Consider the following 6,854-nt stretch of genomic DNA (forward strand, 5'->3'; position numbering starts at 1 on the left):
CTGCAAGGAGGAGGCATGTTTCTCCACCTTCATCACTCTGGATGTGGTGGGTCTCTCATTGGAAGGGCGTGTTGTGGAACAAGAGATGGTGTGTGACACAGGGCAGGACCCTCCTGGTGTAAAACCCATAGGTCTCAGAGAGAGAGAGAAGGACCAGGTCCGCCTTGGAGATCACTCCCGCTTCGTGTGGACACCTGTAGGAGGAAACCACCACTACACAATGGTCTTTGAGTGCAGAAAGAGTGCATTTGACCTGCCGTCATCAGACCGGCTGTTCAGAGCAAGCTATGAAAAGATAATGGGGAAACCCAGACACTTTTGCTAGAAATCACTATAAATTCCACGTATCTTCTGATTGCCCCAGGCAGCACTGGGAAAACCAAGCAAGAGCAAAACCCGTTTGCTTTCTAAGCTCCCCTGTGAAATAGGAGCAGCTCAAACCTGATAATCCTCATTTTTTATGGAAAAACAGTTTCCAAATCTCTCAGGGTTAATTAAGTCTCATTTGCAGATCTGTTAGCAAGGACAGAACATGGCTCTGAACCTCGTCCAACTAAAGGAGCACAGAGAGAGATCAGCCACAGCTGAACACAAAAATTACAACCTGAGGGGAAGCAGCTGTTGGACAAGTTTTAAAGGGCAGCTGCAGTGTGGCCTAATGAAGGGAATGGGAAGTTTTGTTCTTATTGGGTTAGTGGCAGGCTCCTGAGGTGTCCTGGGTCAGTTTTTCCTCTCTGTCCTTCCACGAGAGATGGATTTGACCCAGTGTCTTAAGCCATGAGTGACGTTTACTGTTCCTTACAGAGTGCTTTCTTGCATTTTTTCTCTTTTCTATGGGCTCAGCCGTGCTTTTGTTGTGCAGCTGGCTGGATCTCAGTGCCCAGGGTTGAAAGCTAACTCCTACGCCTATCTGCCCTTCCATGGGGAAGGATAAGAGGGGTTTTGTTTCTTTTCTGACGTTCACTGTGGCAAACAAAGCTCAGCAGAAGGGTGAGTTTCGATCCAGCGATTTCCTGACTGTAGCTGAGCTTGTGTGGGTGCATGGTGCTGACTTTTCTCAGGTCTGTGATTTGCAAGCTAAGGGTTAAAATAAGCCTTTGTTCGACTGATTCATTTCTGGGAGGAGGTGAGGAGCAAGTCTCAAAGATGCACATTAGGTGATAATCATGGAAATTGTGATTGCCATGGAAAACCAGGCTGCAGGCTGGCATTATTTCATTAGTCACAGCACTGCCCATGGAATCCATAAAACATCTCTATGGCCTTGTGTTTGCTGTTCTGAGGAGATGCTCAAATGTTCCTCCAGCTCCTGTTGGAAGAACGGTGGGGAGGATGCAGAAGGGGAAGTTGCTAGTAGGGAAACCTGAGTTCTCCTGTGAAACCCAAAGGTGTTAATTGCAGCTGTCTGCCCTACTCGTGCTGCAATCCAGCTAGCTCTTGTTCATTGTCTGAAACATGCTTTTGCTCTGTGAAACTGGAAGATGAAGAAAATTAAGAAGCTCGGGAAGTTTGACGTGGAAACCAAGGCATGAACACTGTAGTGGGCAATTTGCTCTCAACCATTTGAGAGCTGGGGTTGTTCAGCCTGGAGAAGAGAACTCTGGGGAGACCTTATAGCAGCCTTTCAGTATCTGAAGGGAGCCTACAGGAGAGCTGGAGAGGGACTCTTTGTCAGGAAATGTAGTGATAGGATGAGGTTTTAAGTTGAAAGAAGGGAGATTTAGATTAGATGCTGGAAAGAAATTCTTTACTGTGAGGGTGGTAAGACACTGGAACAGGTTGCCCAGAGAAGCTGTGGCTGCCCCATCCCTGGAGGTGTTCAAGGCCAGGCTGGATGGGGCTTTGAGTAACCTGGTCTGGTGGGAGATGTCCCTGCCCATGGCAGGGGGTTTGGAACTTGATGATCTTTAAGGTCCCTTCCAACCCACACCATTCTATGATTCTATTCTATGATTTAAATCCCAGACTTAGCTGGGACAATGGAAGAAGGAGGCTGAGTCTCTTATTGTGCTTTTAGCCTTTTGTGTAAGAGGGCAGAGGGCAACCGTCCAGATACCCATGACTCTGGGTGTGGGTTGGGTGCCTTGGTGACCACAAGATGATGAAAGATCTTGCAGTGGAAGCCACAATAGCTGGACTTGCCACTTTCCCCCACTTGCATCCTTATGACTTTGACTCAAACTTGTGCCAGTTTTGGCCAGCGGTTGGTTAGCTCTTGTTGCAAAGTGTACTGAAATCACTGCCTGGCTTATAGGTCCTCGACTGTGCAGCTGGGGTGCAATCGCATGTGAAGAGATGCTGCCTGATGCCTCCCAAGTTTGTCACCTAGAAAAGGGACTGCAGGCTTTGTAAGAGCATAGCGACCGGCCAGCAGGAGAGCAGCGGTCCATCCCTGCCTGACTTCTGGGGCTGCTTATTAAGATCTCGGAGTGTATGATCTCCCTGTCTATTTCCACTCCTTTCCCAACACACCAGATTAATCTCCTATTTGCACATTCGAAATTTTGAGGTTGGCATACTCTGGCTTTTACTTGTAGTCCAAACTCTTCTGTTTTGTATCTTCTTCCCCAAATAATAATGTGTTCCTTTCACTGTCTTCCCTTTTGTTTTGAATAATGAGGAAAGAGAAAACAAGAAGTTCAGCAGCGGAGAAATTGTATGAAGAAAGTCAGGTTCCTTCCAGGAGCCCTTGTAGCAGTTTGTCCCCTGCCAACTCTTATTTTTTTTTCCTGCAAAGCCTATAATACTTTGTGTTGTTTCTTAAAGCCGTGGCTCCCGGAGTCTCGTGATCATCTAATCACTTCTGTGTGAGCTGAACCCAGTCAAAGCAGATTTTTCCCTCTGCTGTGAAAGGGCTGGATTGAAATAAGTCTGCGCTGCTGAAAAAGCCCTTGGAACTTCCAAGCGTAATCGTTGAAAACCTGCAAAGCAGAAAGCAACTAAAAAGAACTCACCCCCTGTATTTTGTAAAAGCTTTTTTTTGTTGTTGTTTTGGCAGGCAAGTTTTGCCCCTTTCTGGCTGGCAGTGGAAAAGCAAGGGGGTTGCATTTGGAGCTGCTGGGCCTGTGTTGGGAGCTGAGACAAGCCCAAAGGCAGGTAAAGGAGAAGGAAGTGGAGGATAAAGATGGGGAAGGTGTTGTTGCCTTTTAACTCGGAGTGAACGCATGGAAAAGAGGAATATCAGACTTTGCTCTGTGACACCTGAGCAATGCTCAGTTTTGCTCCCTGAGGACCGAGCCGTGTGGCGGTAACACTTGCTCTGTGAAGGGAAAATATTCTCCACCCCACACCAAAAATCACAGTAAAAGAGAGACACTAAACGCTGACAGTGCCTCCTTTGGGAAGCTGACAGAGCATTGGTCTTCGGTGGGGTGTCCCAGCAGCCGGCCAGGGTATGCGCAGGGGGGTGCCAGCCAGGGCTGCGTGTGGTGACTTTTTTTTTCCCTCCTAGGCTTTGAAGACCTGAACTAAAACCTTGCTGACTTTTGCAATGCCAAGCTTTGAGAGAGGCCAGCTCTTAAAAATGAGCTGGGATGGTTTTTAAAAAGGTTGGGATATTTATTTTATTTTTTGTTTTCTGGTAGAGTCATGCACTAAAAGCGCCTTTTGGAAAGCGGCTCTTCCATGGGATAGATGAGCCTGCAAAGAGATGGCTGCTTGAGAAAACGGTGGTGAGCCTTCAATGCAACAGCACAATGTGACCGAGGGAGGGAGAGCAGTGATGGGCAGGAATAGGTAAGGGCAATCTTTTGTTCATCCCTATCCCTTGCTGTAGAAATCCTAAAAAGCATCAAGCCTGCTCTTGGAGAGGAGCTTAGTTCCCAGTAAGCAGCCCGAGTCATCTGCTTTGAATCTTTAAAGACAAGCTAGGAAAGAAAAGGGGTAGCTCTTCCTGGGGAGCTTTTTCTCTGTTGCGGCATGAATGGGAACCAAGGGTGTCCTAAAATCCTCTTCTTTTGCTTCATCATGCTTTATCTTCTTGGGATTTCAGATATATATTTTTTAATCCATTATTCATTTGCCTTTATTTTCTTCCTAGGTAACCTAGATGCGTATTTCTGATGTGTCTTTTCTGGTGGGTTTTTTTTTTTTGGAGTTGGGGGGGAGGAGCAGGATTTACAGAAAAACATGGCTTAAATCTCCTTTCCATTTACAAAAAGAAAGCTGTTTCTCTTTCAAAGGTTGTGGCAGAGGCTTGTCTCGTTGCTTTCTGCTTACAACACTGAAAAGATGACACAATGAGAGCAGGAACGGGATTCCACATCTTTGTGCATATCTTTTAAAGCATGGACTTTACGAGGTGATGCTGAACTGTTGATTCCCCTGTATTTAGGAGGAATCATCTGCTTTTTTGGCAACTCTCTTGTTGTTCCAGGTCTTGCTAGTGCTGGTCAGAAATCCTGGTTCACAAGGGCAAAGCATTTATGGCTGCTGACTCTCTTTGTGTTGATCTACTCGGTTTGAAGTAACTGTTGCCCTGGGATATGGCCAGTCTTGGAATAAGGGTCTAATCCCAGTAAGTAGCTCCTAACATGCTGAGGAAACCTTGAAAAAAATGCAGCTTGTAACTAAAATGTGACAGCTGACAAAGGAAATACTGAAATGAGAATTAGCTGCAGTGATTGGAGGCTTTATGTTATGCTCTGCTTGGAAAATCCAGTGCACTCGATGTGACCCTTTTTTGATAATTAAGTTGTGGCTGAGCTGAACGTGGGAAGGAGCGTGGCCTGTGATCGTGCCAGTGTTAATTGAGAGCTCTGCTGTGGCACAGCTGCCAAAAGGGGATGGTCCTCAACTGCATTGCCCCCTGTTGCCGCCACAAGCGTTCAGACAGTGAACTGGATCCAGGGATAAAAATTGTCCAGGGAGGGGAATGGAGCAATCCTAAAGCCACAGTGGTCACTGGGCTGGGCAGAGGATGTGGCTGTTTTATGCTGACGTGAGGGGCTGAGAGGCTGGAGAAGTGCTGGGTCACTGCTGTCTCGCTCCCAGGGCCTGGCTGGGCTCGTTGCATCACGTTCTCTGCACCCTGGGCTGATTCAACTCAGTAAAGAACTATCTGCTTCTATTTTTCACTGTGTTAGGGAGCTGGAGCAGCCTGGCACAGGGGCTGACGAGCGCCAGTGCAAGGAGGGAGGGGACACCCTGCTGTCCCTCTTGCCCTGTCCCCCCACAGTGTGGTTAAGCTGCAGCTTTGCCCTCGGGTGCAGTCCCTGCTGCATCGCCTTCCCGTTTGGAAAACGCTCCCATGTTTCCTGCTCCGAGAAGTACGTCAGAACGGGAGCATTTCTCTGCAGCCTGTTAGTGGCGAGGAGGGGATGTGTGGTGGGGAGTCTGTCTCTAGTCCAGCCTGGACCAGCAAGCCAAACCATTTGGTGAGTCACGGGGAGGCTACTCCTGCATGGGCTGGAACAAACTTCAAATGCATCCAAAGCTCTTCCCGAGGCTGCTAGGCTGTAATTTGTGGCTGGCTTTGCTTCCTCTTCTGACAGCTTGAGTGGCAATGCAAAGTGGTTCAAGAAGCCAGGCTGCTGCAGAAAATGCTTCTCTTTATTTATTTTAATTCTTTTTATTATTCTTTTTTTTTTTTATTATTATTTTGCAATGAGAGCATTTATCCCGCAGAGCTGGCTGCAAAACCAGAGCCTGCAGGGGCCTCTGGCTGGCTTCCCGAGATTGCCGAACAGAGATGCCTCAACGTGTGCCGCTTAGGCGAAGCAGAGAATTGGGCCCGAGGAAGGCGAGGCCAGGGTGGAAGGAATTTATGTGCCGCAGGCATGACAAAAACGAGCATCAGGCTGTCTGGAGCCAACCCGGTCCAACTGGTTGGTAGGGGAGGCAGCGCTCCTGGACGCCAGCCCCTGGAAAGTGAGTCATGTATTTTGTTGCAGGACAGGCCCCCTCTCGGCCACAGCTTTCCAGCTTGAGCAAGGACAGGCTCTTCCTACTCACTTTCTCCATGCAGAGCACGCGCCTCCCAGAAAATAGGGTTAAAAATCAAGTTTAGGCTGGGAAGGCCCTTTTCTTTACCAGCCACAGCAAAGTGACTCAGCTGTATGTGACTACTGATAAGCCACGGTCCTTCTTGAGAAGTCTCATCGGGCACCTTATCTGAGAGGTTTATCTTCAGAAAAAAAAATAAAAAAATACCCAAACCCCAAATCTCAGCAGAAGGTCAGCAAAAGCAGAAGATGGACTGCTGCAGTTCACAGCCTTGGTGTGAGGTCTCTCTTCGTGCATTTGGCTTCTTGCATCTGTGAGCTGGACCCGCTCTCGACAGGCTGAGCTGCCGTTCGGGGTTTCCCCAATCTTTGCAAACAGTCCTGTCGCCAACGGCAGATGGCCAGCTCTTGAACTAATGATTACTTTTTTTAAAAATCCCATTTTTAAGTGAGAAAGCTAGCAGGCAGCATGGCGAAAGCTGGAAAACTATGTCACGGTGACAGTTTGTCAGGAAGCCGCTGGCCAGATACTATTTGCTCTGTACTTGGCGGGGGGTGGGGGAAGTCCCCAAATCAACTGGAATTGGTGAAACTCCAGGGAAGCCTGGGCTACTGGCTGTTCTGGTGTCCAAAATGAGAACAGATTGAGAGTGGCACCTGTTCGCTCAGTGCTAGTCCTTCCTTACCCCGTCCTTCAACTTCCAGAAAAACACCCTGCCTGCTGAAAGAGCTCTCCTGTTTCAGACAGTCTTATTTAACCCCCCTTTCAAATATTCTTCACAAAGCTGGGTGTTTGTTTTTTGGTTTTTTTTTTTTTTTTTTTTTTCTGGTGTTCCTAAGCTGGTTAGAAAGTCAAGGCGCCTTGTCAGCACTTTGTGTGTGCTCCTGAGATAAGAGAGGCACGCCTGAGCC

The sequence above is a fragment of the Numenius arquata genome, chromosome 10 (assembly GCF_964106895.1).
Source record: "Numenius arquata chromosome 10, bNumArq3.hap1.1, whole genome shotgun sequence".
In the NCBI taxonomy this organism is placed as follows: domain Eukaryota; kingdom Metazoa; phylum Chordata; class Aves; order Charadriiformes; family Scolopacidae; genus Numenius; species Numenius arquata.